General features: G+C 37.8%; 2 protein-coding genes across 8 annotated transcripts in view; one reads left to right on the top strand and one right to left on the bottom strand.

Annotated features, from left to right (window-relative positions):
* LOC132404527 (retrovirus-related Pol polyprotein from transposon 17.6) overlaps positions 1-16,766 on the bottom strand; it is a 218,274-nt gene that overhangs the window by 24,813 nt on the left and 176,695 nt on the right. For 4 of the 6 annotated variants that reach the window (XR_009515555.1, XR_009515554.1, XM_059988699.1 and 1 more), the window contains exon 1: positions 2,976-7,639. The gene's annotated coding sequence lies outside the window, so the exon portion shown is untranslated. Of the gene's footprint in view, positions 1-2,975; positions 7,654-16,766 lie in introns of those variants that run through there. The other 2 variants (XM_059988701.1, XM_059988704.1) reach the window with 2 other exon arrangements.
* cds1 (CDP-diacylglycerol synthase (phosphatidate cytidylyltransferase) 1) overlaps positions 1-16,766 on the top strand; it is a 127,026-nt gene that overhangs the window by 13,442 nt on the left and 96,818 nt on the right. The gene's annotated exons all lie outside the window — the stretch shown is intronic.

Below are 16,766 nucleotides of genomic sequence, written 5' to 3'. Positions count from 1 at the left end.
TAACATGGTGGGCTTTGTCAGAAGTTTTACTAATGCCTCCTTTATGCAACATCTATTGCCCAACCCACATCAATCATCTTATATTGATTTTTTGAGGAGGTGACAATCTGCTTTGAAAGACTACTCTGCACAAAGCCATGCTGACTGTCCCAAATAAAATATGCTTTTTGAAATATGAGTAAATCCTATCCCTGAAGAATCTTCTCTAGTATTTTCTCTACTATTGATGTGAGGCTCACCATCCTATAAATTCTTGGATTGTTTCAGATTAACAAAAAGAGTCTTGGGTATGAGATAAGGAGATTATGTAATGAGACAGAGGTATGCTGAGATTATCTTTATGGCTAAGGTCAATAATCAAAGGTTGCTGTGAGTTGTATACAGGGGCATAATTTATTTAGCAAGTACAGTAAGTACAATGATTTGCATACTCAGCTTATTAATTATCCTGCCATCGTAAAATACTGGAGCCTGAAGATTATATTTTTATAAAGAAAACTGAAACTGATTATTGTATGAAACTAGTGCTCTCCATGATTTTAGTTTGTTAATGATATTTTGTGGTTTTGAATTTTAATTGTTCAAAATAGCATTTTATTTCCTCCCCCGAAACAAACACATTTATTTTGCCTGCGCTTGGACCAGTTTTTTTTTGTCATATCAATAGATAACTTTGTTTCCTCGAGTTCTACATTCAAATTAGATAGCAGACTAGTAGTTCAACCTTTTTCCAGTCCTTGCCTGTGCTCCTGTAATTTTTGGAACATTATCAATTTGAACTTTATCAAACTTTTTATCTATAGGTTATTTTTTGCACTGCCAACTGGTTTCAAAAGCCTAACTGCTCTAACCTTCAGCAAGTAATGAAGAAATTTTGAACACTTTGATACTTCGGACTGGACCAATTGTTCAGCTAGCCCTGATACACTCTCCTTTGCACTTTCTTTACTAAGCCAAAACTAACCTCATGGATTTGCTGCTGCAATTAAGCCTGAAGTTGTATCTTTTTTTCGGTTTAGCTTATTTTGCCTTTGGTTATGCAATTGATTACATTTCCATTAATCACTGACAATTTACTCTTCCATTTCCCATGTCAATTAACATTGTAAATATTATTTATGTTCAGTTACTATCCCATTTTTAACTTCGTGTTAACTTTCATTTATCTGATCAAAACTCCAATGCATTCAAACCCAACATTTGTCCTTGGCAACATTTTGTTTGGAAATCCATCTATTTCATTAAACTTGTTGAAAATGTACATATTCTGTTCCATTAAGTATGTGCCCTTCACAAAATGCATTCCTGATTAGCAGTTAAGATGATGATGCAGTCTGATTAATAAATGGCGACATTGCTGGTGATACCCAAGTACTGACTAAATGAATTTAATGACATATGTAATTCCATTCCTCCTTTTCTTTGAACGTCACTTGCCAATATTAAGTCTTTAATTACAATTTGGACATCTTCAAGAAATTGTTCTCTTCATACTTAAAAAATGGTTTTACTTGGTAATTGTAATCAGAAATTTGGAAATTAATCCTTGGTAGCTGCAATTTTGTTAGTAATGCAGATAATTTACAGATGAACAGGTTTATAATTCTGTTCTTGAGGTGCAGAAAATTCTCCATCATTGATCACATCACTTATGATATATGAGATGTGCAGCTCATCATCTTGAAACAGAAGCTTTAATGCAAAGTAATGCATCATTTCCTTTTAATATTGTGCCTTTGCATTTATGCTAAAGTCAAATTATCTGGTGAAAGAAAAAAAGCTATGTAAAACCATGTTCAATCTGGTAGTGTAGTGTGACAGACCGAAAACTGGAGTACATAATATACTGTGGCATTCTGCACCCTTTTATTTATTGCAATTACTTGTTCAAAGGTCATTAGACGGGAAGAATCTAAATTGCAGACTTAGCTAAAAAAACAAGAAAAGCCGAACATGGTTATGTGTTCATATTTTATCGATTATCTGGTTACCTGAAATAGGAATGGCTGAATATAATTGGAAGGCTGCAAGAAAACATTGTTAAACTGTATATTATTGGTACATAGTGACTAGATTTTTGGGTAAGAAATGGTAAGATAAATATTTAGGTACACAGGAGATGGCTTGAAAATAGGTTTAGCAAACTGAGATGGAACAAATAAACAAGATATCTTTAGAAAGGGAGTATTTTAGGAATAGTGAGACTTTGGCAATTGTATTCATTGTTGGGCATTTGTTAGTAGAATATATTATTGAGGTTCTAAATTTGAACAAGACTGACTTTGGAAATTAATGGAAGAATTAGATACCAGGATCGAAGGAACTCAGTTCCTTTGGGTAGCAGTAGAATCTTCGTAAGGTTGTAAATAGTTTCTTGCAAAATAAATGTGGGAGAAAATTAGAATAAATGAATTTCAAAAACAATCAGATGGCTAATGCTGTAGTTTTAGTTTATGACCTTAAGCCTTTAAAAATGTAACTAGCTGTAAGAGCATTTCATTTTGCTATGATAGTTCCAGGTTATACACATTATGCAATCCAGCCAAGTATTAAACCAATGGCAGACAGCAGTGTGTCTATGTGTGTAGTGTTCTCGCACAGGTGTAAAGTATAAACCAGAGTCAATGAGGCGCGATCCCTGTAAGATTAACCGTTTACTGTTCACTCTTCCACATTAACGTATGGTGAAAACTGTTGATAAAACAGTACAAAATATTTGCAGTATTTGTTTCCCCGGCATCACATTTACATCATAAATACTTGCAAAAATAAAACTACAACAAGCTACATTACATTAAAGTACAGCATTCAGTCAGAATCTACCTACGCCATCAACTGCTTTAAATACACTTCAACACAAACTATCCGCAACTCTTTAAATAACAAAGAACATAAACTTTATCAATAGTCATTACTTTTAACAGAATCAGCTTTAACATTTTTACTTCAACATATGGATTATCTTATGAACTTACGGCATTGCTTCTATGATGTTTCTAGTGTGTAGAAAGAAAACTTTTCTCGCGCTGATCCTGCACACACAAGCCCCCTCCTTCCCGTTTCTCCAAACCGGTATTTTCCCACAGGACGCAGCGAAACCAGTTATGACGTCATCGCAAGCCGCAATATATCACAGACAACGAATTTACTTACAACAATCTTAACTTTAACTAGAAAACGATTACAAATGAATTACTAAAGCAAAAATATAATAAACTAAACAAATGCCTTAAGGGCAACACACTCCCCGCCTGGCCTTTGTAAGGTCACAATGAACATAATACAAACTTCAGTCTCTAAATCAGTCCTTGGGTAGAAGTAGAATGACTTCTGCAACTGGACTTTGGTAAGTTTTCACATCACCTTGGTCAGAAGTTTTCAACTCAACCTTCCTGACATGTCCATCCCTACTAGGGAATGTGGCAGTGATTCTGGCCATTGGCCAGCAGTTGCGGGTGATCTGCTTGTCCCTAAGCAGGATTAAATCTCCAACTTGAAGATTCCTGTGAGGTTCTGTCCACTTTTGTCTATGTTGCAACAAAGGTAGATATTCATGTCTCCAACGAGACCAGAACTGATTTGCGAGAGCCTGAACTTGTCTCCATTGCTTTGTGTACAAATCCTTACCTGAGAAGTCCCCTGGTGGAGGGGGAGCTCCTGTCTTCTGCGTAAGGAGCATTGATGGCGACAGTATGAAGGGGTTTTCCGGATCAGAAGACACAGGTAGGAGTGGTCGTGCATTTATTATGGCTGTGACCTCTGCCATTAGTGTGCACAGTACTTCGTGGGTCAGTCGGGTGCGTTGCTGCAGAAACATTGAATCAAGGATCCTTCTGGCGATACCAATCATCCGCTCCCATGAGCCTCCCATGTGAGAGGTGTGTGGTGTGTTGAACTCCCAGTTGCATTCCTGCTCACTGAGGTACCTTTGCACTGTCTTGTCCATCCCCAGTTCCTTGGATGCTTCAACAAAGTTCGTGCTGCAATCAGACCTCAACTGTTTTGCAGGGCCTCTTAGTGCAAAGAAGTGCCTGAGAGCATTAATGCAGCTGGATGTATCCAAAGATTCGATGACTTCAATTTGTACCACTCTCAAACTCATGCAGCTGAACATGATGGCCAACCGTTTACTCTCTGCTTGTCATCCTCTTGTGCGTCTAGTGGTGATAGTCCAGGGACCAAATACATCGAGCCCCACATACGTAAAAGGAGGTCAGGCATTGAGGCGTTCTGGTGGGAGGTCCGCCATATGTTGAGCTTCCATCTTCCCTCTCAGTTTCATGCAGGTTACACATCTGTGGAGTACTGAATTGATCAGTGTTTTGCCTCCCAGGATCCACAGTCCTGCTGCCCTGATTGCTGGTATTGGTTTATTAACTTGGAGGGCCAAAAACTCCCTTGCAAAAGCTGCTCTTTAAGGATGACATCCTTTGTCTGGTCCAATTCGTCCGCAGTGTACCTACGTGGGATATGAAGCTTTTCTTTTCTTTCTAAATCTTTTTATTATTATTAGTAATATGGACAGAATACAAATGATATATTGATAAAGAAATTACCAACATACAAATTCCATTACATATGAAAAAAAACATAAACAATAGTTACAATATAAATGAGTTTACCAAGACATAAGCCATACAATATATGTATGAACATGATAAGTCTAAATATTTCATAATATATGATATAAAAAAACAGAAAAAAAGAAAGAAAAAAAATAAAAAAAATGCAAAACTAGCTAATCTACTAATCTAATAACTAATATAGAAGAAAAAAGAAGCAAAAAAAAAGAGAAAAAAAGGGGGGCTGTTTATGATATCTCACAAGAATAAATATTCATCAATGCTGTCACTTCCAGTCCTCTCAACATACATAAGCTAAAAGCTGGGAAATCAAATGAACTTGGAACAGGGTCATATTACATCATATGAAAATGTTGAATAAATGGTCTCCATAACTTTTCAAATTTAATAGAAGTCTCAAAAACACCACTTCTAATTTTTTCTAAATTTAAACATAACATAGTTTGAGAGAACCAATTAAATACAGTGGGAGGATTAATTTCCTTCCAATTCAACAATATAGATCTTCTAGCCATCAGAGTTAGAAATGCAATCATTCGACGGGCAGAAGAAGATAAATGCAGTGAGTCTTACATTGGTAAACCAAAAATTGCGGTAATAGGATGAGGTTGTAAATCAATATTCAAAACCGCAGAAATAATATCAAAAATATCTTTCCAATATTTTTCCAAAAATGAACAAGACCAAAACATCTGAGTTAAAGACGCAATTTCAGATTTTCATCTATCACAGATAGGACTAATATGAGAGTAAAAATGAGCTAATTTATCCTTGGACATATGGGCCCTATGTACGACCTTAAATTGTATTAATGAATGTTTGGCACATATCGATGATGTATTAACTAATTGAAGAATTCTATCCCAATTCTCACTAGAAATAATAAGGTTAAGCTCTCCTTCCCAGTCGTTTTTGGTCTTATAAAGGGGCTCTGAACGTATCTTCATATTTATATTATAAAGTTTTGAAATAAGCCCTTTTTGAAAAGGGTCTAATTCAAATAAACTCTCCAAAATATCTGAAGGCACAAAATTTGGAAATGTAGGGAGTACAGAACTTAAAAAATGTCTAATCTGTAAATATCTAAAAAAATGAAATCTAGGCAAGTTATATTTGTTGGATAATTGCTCAAAAGACATAAAACAATTGTCCAAAAATAAATCAGAAAATCTTAGTAATCCCTTAGTTTTCCAAGCTGAATAAGCTTGATCTATAATGGAAGGGTGGAAAAAACAATTAGGTACAATAGGACTATTTAAAACGAATTGAGTCAACCCAAAAAATCTCCGAAATTGAAACCATATACATAAAGTATGTTTAATTATCGGGTTGTCAATTCGTTTCGGCAATTTAGAAAGAGCAAAAGGGAAAGAAGTCCCTAAAATAGAACCCAGAGCATAAGCTGATACAGATTTAATTTCTAAACTCACCCAACGAGGGCCGAAAGATCCACCCCCATCTTTCAACCAGCATAACAAGTATCTAATATTAACTGCCCAATAATAAAATCTGAAATTAGGTAATGCTAACCCGCCTTCCTTTTTTGTCTTCTGTAAATATATTTTACCTAACCTGGGATTTTTATTCTGCCATATATATGAAGAAATTTTTGAATCAACATTAGTAAAAAAAGATTTCGGAATAAAAATTGGTATCGCTTGAAAAATATATAAAAACTTAGGTAAAATAACCATCTTAATAGCATTAATCCTACCTATTAGGGATAAAGATAATGGTGACCACTTAGTAAACAAACCTTTAATCTGATCAATTAAGGGTTAAAAAATTAAATCTAAATAAATCTTTATGGTTTTTTGTGATTTGATCCCTAAATAAATAAAAGAATCATTAACTAATTTAAAAGGTAAATTTCCATAAATTGGGACCTGTTTATTCAAAGGAAACAATTCACTTTTATTAAGATTTAACTTATACCCAGAAAACTCACTAAATTGAGCCAATAATGATAAAACTGCTGGGATGGATTTCTCCAGGTTAGAAATGAATAGTAATAAATCATCTGCATACGAAGATAACTTATGAATGTCTGTCCCACGATTAATACCCAAAATATCCTGTGATTGTCTGATGGCAATTGCCAAAGGTTCTAAGGCAATGTTAAATAGTAATGGACTAAGAGGACATCCTTGTCTAGTGCCCCGAAATAGGCGAAAAAAGGGAGATCTTTGATTATTGGTAAACACTGAGGCTACTGGAGTATGATAAATCAATTTAATCCATGATATAAATATCGGACTAAAATTAAACTTCTCCAACACATTAAATAAGTAAGGCCATTCAACTCTATCAAATGCTTTCTCCGCATCTAATGAAATCACGCATTCAATATGAAGCTGTTTTAGATCTTGAAGTGAATCTCTCCAAGCCTCCCATCTGTTTAGCTTGTCTTCTGGTAGGGGAGTATCCCAGTCAGAGAGCTCGGAGGTAAGTTCTCTGTGAAGGACTCTTCCTTGGATCGTAACTGGCGCCAGTAGACCCAAGGGTTCGAAAATACTGTTGACAGTGGAGTGAACTCCACGGTGGGTGAATGGCTTGATCATGGTCGGCATGGAGAACGTGAATGTGTCAGTTGTAATCTCCCAAAGGAGGCCCAGACTCCTTTGTGTGGGTATGGTTTCTCCATCTAGATCTAGGTATTTGATTGCCGGAGCACAGTCGTCGTGTGGAAAGGCCTCCATTACTGCCTGACAGTTTGATGCAAACTTGTGCAAGCGTTGGTTTGACTCAGCGAGTGAGGCTTGTGTACGTCGGAGCAGATCGATTGTTTCATCTTTCTGTAGCGATATCAAGCCGTCATCGACATAGAAGTGCCTTTACAAACTTAACGGTGTCATCGCCATACTCCTGTGCGCCCTCTCTGATGGCTCTTCGCAGCCCATAGACGACCACGGCTGGTGGTGGACTATTGCCGAAAACATGGGCTTTCATCCGGTACTCAATGACTTCCTTGTTGGTGTCATTGTCCTTGTGCCATAAGAAATGGAGGAAATTGTGATGGTCTTCCTGTACTAAGAAGCAATGGAACACTAAATGGAATTACTAAAGTGAAAATATAATAAACTAAACGAATGCCTTAAGGGCAACACAATGTGCATATTATACAATCTTGATTCTTTTATTGAAGTTTGCATTTGGATTTGCACTTTGCCATTCAGTAGAAACACAGTCTGAGAGTGGAAACACTTCATCTTATGCAAATATAAAGTTGTACATAGCTTGATTAATTACGGAGCTGTAACTTTTCTAAAACTTTGAAATCTGTGCATGGTTGAATAGAGAAGTTGACAATATACATCGCTTTTAGTTTCTGTATTTACATTCTGATCAATATCGTTCAGCACACTGAAAACTAATGTAAACTTTATGTTCTAAGAATCTCAAATCGAACCTTTTTTTTGACTGTTTTACCCTTTTGGGTAATGTTTTATATTTACATCTTTTAGATCTTTTTGAGTGTTGCCTTTTTCCCAGACTGTCATGGAAAAATATCTTGTTAATAACTTAAAAGCTTGAAGCTTCACAGCAAACATGACTGTGCTCACCTATTGATTTAATTTGTCTTTCAATTTGGCATTGTTTTATAGACCATTGGCTTCCTATTGCTTAATATACAGTATTTTGCTGCATCAATTCCCAAATTATACATTGCTATATTTACCCATTCAGTCTTGTTACTGCAATATAATCACAGGCATTGATTGCACTATATCTTCAATTTGAAAGTAATCCATAATGATACACAGTAAATACAATACCTTGTCAGCAAACCAATTTACAAAAGTCATTTTCTACTGTAAATTAAAAAACTAGAAATGTAAACTGAGTTGTGCTGGCCAAATATTACCTGAAATATTGTGCTAATTTTGACTGTTTTAACTTCCAAATGATAGAATTTAAGCTTTTAACAGGAGAAAATGATGATCTTGGATGAAAAAACTTAGCTAAGATTGTCATTATTTGTAAACGTTATGTTTCTTAAGGAGGAGGTTAGGACATGATGGGAATTTTATTGGGTGATCATAAAAAAGAAAAATCACGATACAGGTGTCCCCCGTTTTTCAAACGTTTTGCTTTATGACACCTCGCTGTTACGAAAGACCTACATTAATTACCTGTTTTGGCTAACAGAAGATGTTTTCACTGTTACGAAGAAAGGCAGTGTGCGTAAAAAGGCAGCGCACACCTCGAGCAGCCAAGTTCCTTCCCCGGAACTGCATTCCAGCCGGCATTGCTTAAACACGTGCCTGTGAGCATCTGTGCTTTATGTCGATTTACTTTGTACATCCATTAGCAAGATGAGTTCTAAAGTATCTGAAAAGCATAAAAGAGCACTTAAGGGTGTTACACTTTGCGTAAAACTAGACCTAATAAAGCATTTCGATCCTGGTGAACGAAGTAAGGATATAGTGAGTTTGGCTAAGGGTTTGTGGAAGTTGACGAAAATGATGTTGAAGAGGTTTTGGCATCCCATGACCAAGAGCTGACAGATGAAGAGCTGATGAAGAGGAAAGGACACAATTGAAGCCAAACGCAGTAGCGAACAGCCCGAAAGTGAAGTCGTCCAGGAACTGAACGGGAAGCAATTGCATGAGATTTTTGCTGTGATTGACAACGCTGCAATGATTGCAGAAAAGTATGACTTTAATTTTGAAAGGGTCTGTAGGTTTAGGATTTATTTGCAGGATGGTTTGAGTGCTTACAAAGAACTGTATGATAGAAAAATGCACAAGGCTAAGCAGTCAAACATACTGTCGTTTTTCAAGCTTTCCACATCAGCCACAGCAGACGATGAAACTCGACCTTCGACATCGAGGCAGGCAGACATAGAAGAAGATGACCTGCCTGCCCTGATAGAAACAGACAACAATGAGATGACACCCCAGTGTCCCACCACCCCAACCTCCGACGACTCAGCCTAACACACCATCATCAGTGTGCTTGCTGTCTTCCCAATTCCGGTAAGTGAAAGTACATTGAACGTACATTATTTCTACTTTATAGGCTGTGTATTTTTATGTGTTATTTGGTATGATTTGGCAGTTTCATAGCTTAAAGTTACTTCCAGGACAGCGGCGACACGCAGCGCATGTGGAAGGGCATCCAGGACATCACCAATTTCAAGACAACATCACCTGACTGTGCAGGTGATGCCTCCCTCCCAAATGCGTTGAATAACTTCTATGCCCGGTTTGAGGCGGAAAATGACGTGGCAGCGAGGAAGTCCACTCCTCCTACGAATGACCAGGTGCTGTGTCTCTCCGTGGCTGACGTGAGAAGAACCCTGTGCAGGGTCAACCCACGGAAAGCTGCTGGACCAGACAACATCCCTGGTAGAGTGCTCAGAGAATGTGCAGACCAGCTAGCAGATGTTCTCACTGACATCTTCAACATCTCCCTGAGCAGCGCCACTATTTCAAGGTGCTTCAAGGCCGCCACCATCGTCCCCATGCCGAAGAAGTCTTCAGTGTCCTGCCTAAATGACTACCATCCCATTGCACTTACATCCATCATCATGAAGTGTTTCAAGAGGCTCGTCATGAGGCATATCAAGACCCTGCTGCCCCCCTCACTGGATCCCCTGCAGTTTGCGTACCATCCCAACCGCTCAACAGATGACGCCATTGCCACCACCCTCCACCTGGCCCTAACCCACCTGGATAAAAAAGACACATACGTTTGGATGCTTTTCTTAGACTTTAGTTCAGCATTCAACACAATCATCCCTCAGAAACTGTTTAGAAAGCTGAGCCTATTGGGCCTGAACACCTTCCTCTGCAACTGGATCCTAGACTTCCTGACTGGGAGACCTCATTCAGTCCGGATCGGGAGCAGCATCTCCAACACCATCACACTAAGCACAGGGACTCCCCAGGGTTGTGTGCTCAGTCCACTGCTGTTCACTCTGCTGACCCACAACTGTGCTGCAACACACAGCTCCAACCACATCATCAAGTTCACCGATGACACAACCGTGGTGGGTCTCATCAGCAAGAATGACGAGTCAGCTTACAGAGAGGAGGTGCAGTGGCTAACGGACTGGTGCAGATCCAAAAACCTGTCTCTTAATGTGAACAAAACAAAAGAGATGGTTGTTGACTTCAGGACGGCACGGAGCGACCACTCCCCGCTGAACATCAATGGCTCCTCAGTAGAGATTGTAAAGAGCACCAAATTTCTTGGTGTTCACCTGATGGAGAATCTCACCTGGTCCCTCAACACCAGCTCCATAGCAAAGAAAACCCAGCAGCGTCTCCACTTTTTGCAAAGGCTGAGGAAAGTCCATCTCGCACCCCCCATCCTCGTCACATTCTGCAGCGGTTGTATTGAGAGCATCCTGAGCAGCTGCATCTCTGCCTGGTTCGGAAACTGCACCATCTTGGATGGCAAGACCCTGCAGCGGATCGTGAGGTCAGCTAAGAAGATCATCGGGGTCTCTCTTCCCACCATCACGGACATTTACACTACACGCTTCATCTGCAAAGGAAACAGCATTATGAAGGACCCCATGCACCCCTCATACAATCTCTTCTCCCTCCTGCCATCTGAGAAAAGGCTCCGAAGCATTCGGGCTCTCACGACTTGACTATATAACAGTATCTTCCCCCCCAAGCTATCAGACTCCTCAATATCCAGAGCCTGGACTGACACCTTGCCCTACTGTCCTGTTTATTATTTATTGTAATGCCTGCACTGTTTTTGTGCACTTTATGTGGTCCAGTGTAGTCTAGTATAGCTTTCTCTGTTTCTTTTATTACGGAGTTCAATCTAGTTTTTTTGTACTGTGTCATGTAAACCATGGTCCTGAAAAAACGTCGTCTCATTTTTACCATGCACTGTACCAGCAGTTATGGTTAAAATGACAATAAAAGTTGACTTGACTTGACTTAAAGGTTGCTGGAAAGAGTGCTCCTGCCGAGAGTGCTTGCGCCAAGCCTTCCTGCTAAGAGTGTTTTTGCCGCAAGTGCTGCCGAGACCACTTGCGTGATATTTTCGCTGTGGTGGACAATGCTACAATAATTGCAGAAAAATATTCCTGCTTTATATAGGCTGTGTATTTATCAGATCATTCCTGCTTTTACTATATGTTACTGTTATTTTAGGTTTTATGTGTTTTTTGGCATGATTTGGTAGGTTATTTTTTGGGTCTGTGAACGCTCACAAATTTTTCCCATACAAATAAATTGTAATTGCTTCTTCACTTTACAACATTCCGGCTTACGAACCATTTCATAAGAACGCTGTACCTTCGAGTAGCGGGGGAAACCTGTATGCAGTTAACACACACCCATTCTGGGTAATACTGCACTTTGTTAAGTTTATGCCTATCGTTTGAATTCCATCTTTATTTTTAAGTTACTGTTTACATTATTATTTTTGAGTGTTCTTTAAGTCTTTAATCTTTTTTTTGGCTTTTAGCAGTTTTCTTTCCTGTTGTACCTACTGTTGTACCTACTTTTTTACTAGTTTAGTTAATTTTCTGTAACGTTGAATATCCTTTTCTAAAACTCCTTGGTCTGAAATTTGGTTAATTTGTACCCTGTTTCAATTGTGATATCATTGTCTCATGAAAAGATGTACTTAATAGTTTTAATAAACAGCAGTCTGTCAAGTCACATTTACTTTGTTTTAATCTGTTTATCTTTGTGTTACATAACATGTGGCTTGGTTTGCATTTGGTACTTGCTTCCACCAATGAACTGTATTTTAACTTGCATCTACTGAGTTCCCAGTAGTGCCTCATGTCTCTCATGAGTTTTAGTGTTTGGTTCTTCCCCCTATATCCTTCTCCCTAGTCAATTTGATATACCTTCACTTACAATTGTGTCAGCCCTGTGTGGAACTGGATGCATTTTGCAGTTGGCCTTTAAGCTTTATACTAGGGTTGGCTGGTGGACAAATGGGAATGTTGAACAATAGATATGTGTTTAAATTATTTTAGTTGAACATATTAAGAATATTAACATGAAAATATTTTCATATTTATAATATTTTATTTAGATCCACTTGAATACATTTTAAAGTAAACCTGTATGAGGTCAAAAGTTGTAAACTTTGGCAAGTGATCAAAGTCCAAGTGAGGGCAAGGTGCGAATGGGGCACCCAATCTTTGTCATTCTAGTTGAGTTGTTTAGATGCCAGTTGCTGTCTGCATCTTAAACAGCTGTGTTGTCAGGAAGGCAGGCATTGCCAGTGGTTCGTTTGGTAATGACATACAGCCCATTCTTGAACTGGAATCCTATCCCACCAATGCAATTAATAAATATGAAATAATAGTAAATCATCAAAACCTGTATTTTGAACATGCAGACCCTAGGTACAGGAGACGTAAAAGAAAAGCTTATTCTAAATAGGAAGATTTTGTTACCACTTACTTGAGGAAGCTAAATGAAATATAGAATTGCAGATACCGAAAATCTAAAATAAAAACAGAAAATGCTGGAAGCATTCAGCTGGTCTGGCATCCTCTGTAGAAAGAGCAATAAAATTAATGCTGCAGATCAAAGGCATTTAACACTGTTGTTCTTGCTTTGCTCTGATGCACCTTGTGTGTTTTATTACTTGAGGAATCTAGTTGAAATGCATATATTTTCAAACATAATGGGATCTTTATTAGGAGATCCTTACTCCAAATATGAATAGCCAATGAAGAGAGTTTACAGTTGCCTCAAAAATACTGTGCTGGCTTAGGCTTGACAAAAATAGGCTAGATCTGGCCAACTCTTATTAGCCATTAAACATTAAAGAGTCAGAGTCTGAAGAAAACTAGATGCAATGGAGATGAAAACAGAGGAGAGGACAAAGTATTTAGAGTTAATAATTTCTGAGTTTCTTTGTCTAGTCCTAAGATTTATCTGCAACTTGATCTTTCAGCTACCTACATTGCTGTATAGATGACAAATGCAACGGTTTTCAGATGTACACCCTAGTTCACATCTCTACCATTATGCTGTAGGTATTTCATTTAGCAGCTCTGTTGGAGCTGCGGTTCTGCTTCTAGCCTGTTTGGGTTATTGTTGAAGATGAGGGTTGATGTGGAATGTGTGCCATCTAATTAGCAAGAGGTTTTTTGGTTTAGGGCAATAAGGTTGGGCTTGGGGCTTTTGTTTGAGTGTGTGAGTGACAGAGAAGTTCAAGATGAGCTCCCACTTGTGCACATTTGACTGTTTAATTGGAATTGGCCTTTTTTTGTTATTCTTTACTAATACTTTAGTTAAGATTCATAAATATAATTCCTTTAATTGTATACAATGTATTGCCTGTTATTTCGTGGCATTAATTTGTAACAGGGTAGCAAATGACACAGCATCCACACAAACTGAGGTTTGGGGTGAGATCAAGCATGCTTCAATCTCATGAGTTTAACTGGGCCGGAGGTTGTCTTCCCTAGACTTGCGCAGCCAAGGAAACCAAGGTGGTTTCTCACATTTAAAATGGTGTTCTGGTTTGATATAATGTTTATAAAAATGTTATCTCATTGGCTAGTATACTACCAGCCACATTTGAAGATTGTAATATCAGAACTTTCAGTTTAAAACCACGGTAGTTGATGGCAGTTCTAAATACTATATGCCATTGAGTAAGTGATTGGATGTCAATTGGCCACATCGTGCAATTTCTTTTAAAGCCAGTTAAGTTGTTTGTTGAGTCCATTCAATATGAAGAAAGTAGATACTGAGGTAATTTTTTTTCTTTTTTGAAAGCATCCTCTTCCCTGATGTGTTACATACCAAGTCAGCATTCTTCCCTAGATATTGCCTTTTGCAGAGTCATGTGTTTTCAAAGGATGGGAATATTCTAAAGGAATAATACTAGACTGCAGATCAGCTAAATATAGGTTCAAGATTCACTCCAAGTACTTTATTGAAAAATCTGGGCTGATATTGTTTTATTTTTAGGTACTAAAATTCCCCTATATTTCAGATGAACTGTTAAAGATGAGCCCTTTCTGCTGTCCTGCTGGATGGAAAATATTTATTTGCTGCTGTCCTCCATGCTGTGACTAGTATTTCCTCAGCTGATATCACTAAAGCAGATTATCAGGTGATCTTTAGATTACTGCTTTAGGAATTCATTAGATGCAAAATTGTTTCTGCAATTTCAGCCTTGCAACAGCGGTCCCACTTCCAAAGTATATTTGGGTTGTGTTAAGTTCCTTAAAAGACTTATACAGCCTTTTGCATTAAATTCAGGATTGATTAGGTTATCCTGATCTCCAATTTTAATATAGAGGTTTTGTGATCAATATTGACATTAGAGTGCTATTATGCTAACAATAGACTTGTGGAGAAATCACATCTGTGAGTCATTAGGTCTATAGGTCATCAAGTAAATCTATAGATCCTCTGACTTACAAATGACTGATTTAAATAGGGCCCAAAGATACAAACAAGTTTTTGGGAGACTGCTGGGATTGACTTGCAAGACTGCAATTATCTTCTTGTGTTTGGAAACTCAGTTTGCAGCCACATTTTTGACGTACAAACTATTTGGGTTACAAACAGTTTACAGGAACGTAACTTTGTAAGAGCCTAGGAAGAGCACATGGATCAAATATTACAGTACAAAATGCCATGTTTGAAAGTGCATGTCTGAGATTCTAGAATATAGTGTTTTTTTACATGTGTTGAGCATGACAAATCTAACATTAGTGTTCAGGAAAGGATAAAGATGAAAAATACATTCAATTGTCTGCAGAATTTTGAAATCCATTATCAAGGGCATGGCAATGGGCAGTGTAAAAGTGACTATCTTTTGATGCTTTATGAAAGCAAAATAGAGTTTTATAAGGATGCTACCTTGTAGGATGGATGGGAGGAAAAAAAGCACATGATAAGGTACATTATTTGTGAAAATGATTCTCTGTGGGGTTGGGGTGACACGTAAGTATAATTGTTGTTGATTTCGGGATGAAACAGAAGCTATTGCCGTTTTATGAACGACAGGCTGTTACTTAAAAGATACCACAAGAATCCTGAACTGTTCACAATTTCACGTTGTCCTTTTCTAATTAAGACAAAATTACATGAGATAATTGCAGTGAAGAGTGGGTAAGAAATCAGCAAAGTTGGCAGGGAGGTGCCTGATGGGATATTATATAAATCTCTTATCAAGAACAGCAAAACAGAATATTTTCTAAATTAACATTGTGTATTCTAAAAGGGAGCTTGGTATATTTTTTAATGTAGAAAATAAACTGCAGATGAACGAAACAATTAAGGACATAAGGGATGCTTAACTTTTTATTGCCAAAACATTGAACCACAAACAGCAAGGTGGAGTTTCTATAATTATTTAAAATAGGAGTACTGGTCTCCAAATCCAAGGAGAGATGTATTGATTTGGTGTTAGTGCACAATAGATTTAATTCCTGGGATTGATGGCATTCTCCTGTGCTGGTTTTCCTTCTGTTGGCTGGGGTTCGGAAGAGAGAATCATCAGCCCTGAAGAAGGGTCTCAACCTAAAACATTGACTGTCTACCCATAGATGCCGCCTGACCTGCTGAGTTCCTCCAGTGTTTTGTATGTGTTACTCTGGATTTCCAGCATCTCTGGTGTTTACGATAGACTCTTGTATGTCTCAGTGAAATGATCAGTGTTATTCTGTTGTTAAATTCAATGCAGAGCTGTCAGCTGTTTCATGTAATTTCAAGATATATACTTTTTTGTCCTTTTGGGTTATTTAGTTTGAAGTTTGCAAACCTGGTAAATAAATGAATTCCAGTTTTCCTTGTTGTAAGAATAGCAACATAAGATGGTCTCGATCTCAGAATGTCATGATGTTTTACCAGTTTGATCAGAGACACTTAAAGACAATTAAATTAAAACTAGACAACCGGGAGACCCGTTGGGGCACTCTTTGAGAGAAAGGTAGTGCAGTCTAATGTGATGTGCTTTGGAAATTAAAGAAGAAAAGCTCAGTTTATTAAAGAATAAAGACGAGTAGCAAGACAAATATAGCTCCTCCTCGTTTAACGAAGGACACTTTTGATTACGACATTTCTGGTTGATCTGCCACCCTTCAAGAATATTCTAAAGTTTTCATTTCTTTTTCCCCGGCTTAAAGCCACATACAGCTGACCATGCTGGAATACCGATTTCTCCAGATAAATCAACACATTCTCCATGAATTGGCCTTGTGCTTTATGTATAGCCATAGCAAAG

The sequence above is a fragment of the Hypanus sabinus genome, chromosome 14 (genome assembly GCF_030144855.1).
Source record: "Hypanus sabinus isolate sHypSab1 chromosome 14, sHypSab1.hap1, whole genome shotgun sequence".
NCBI classification, from domain to species: Eukaryota; Metazoa; Chordata; class Chondrichthyes; order Myliobatiformes; family Dasyatidae; genus Hypanus; species Hypanus sabinus.
This window is presented reverse-complemented; position numbering and strand designations above follow the sequence as displayed.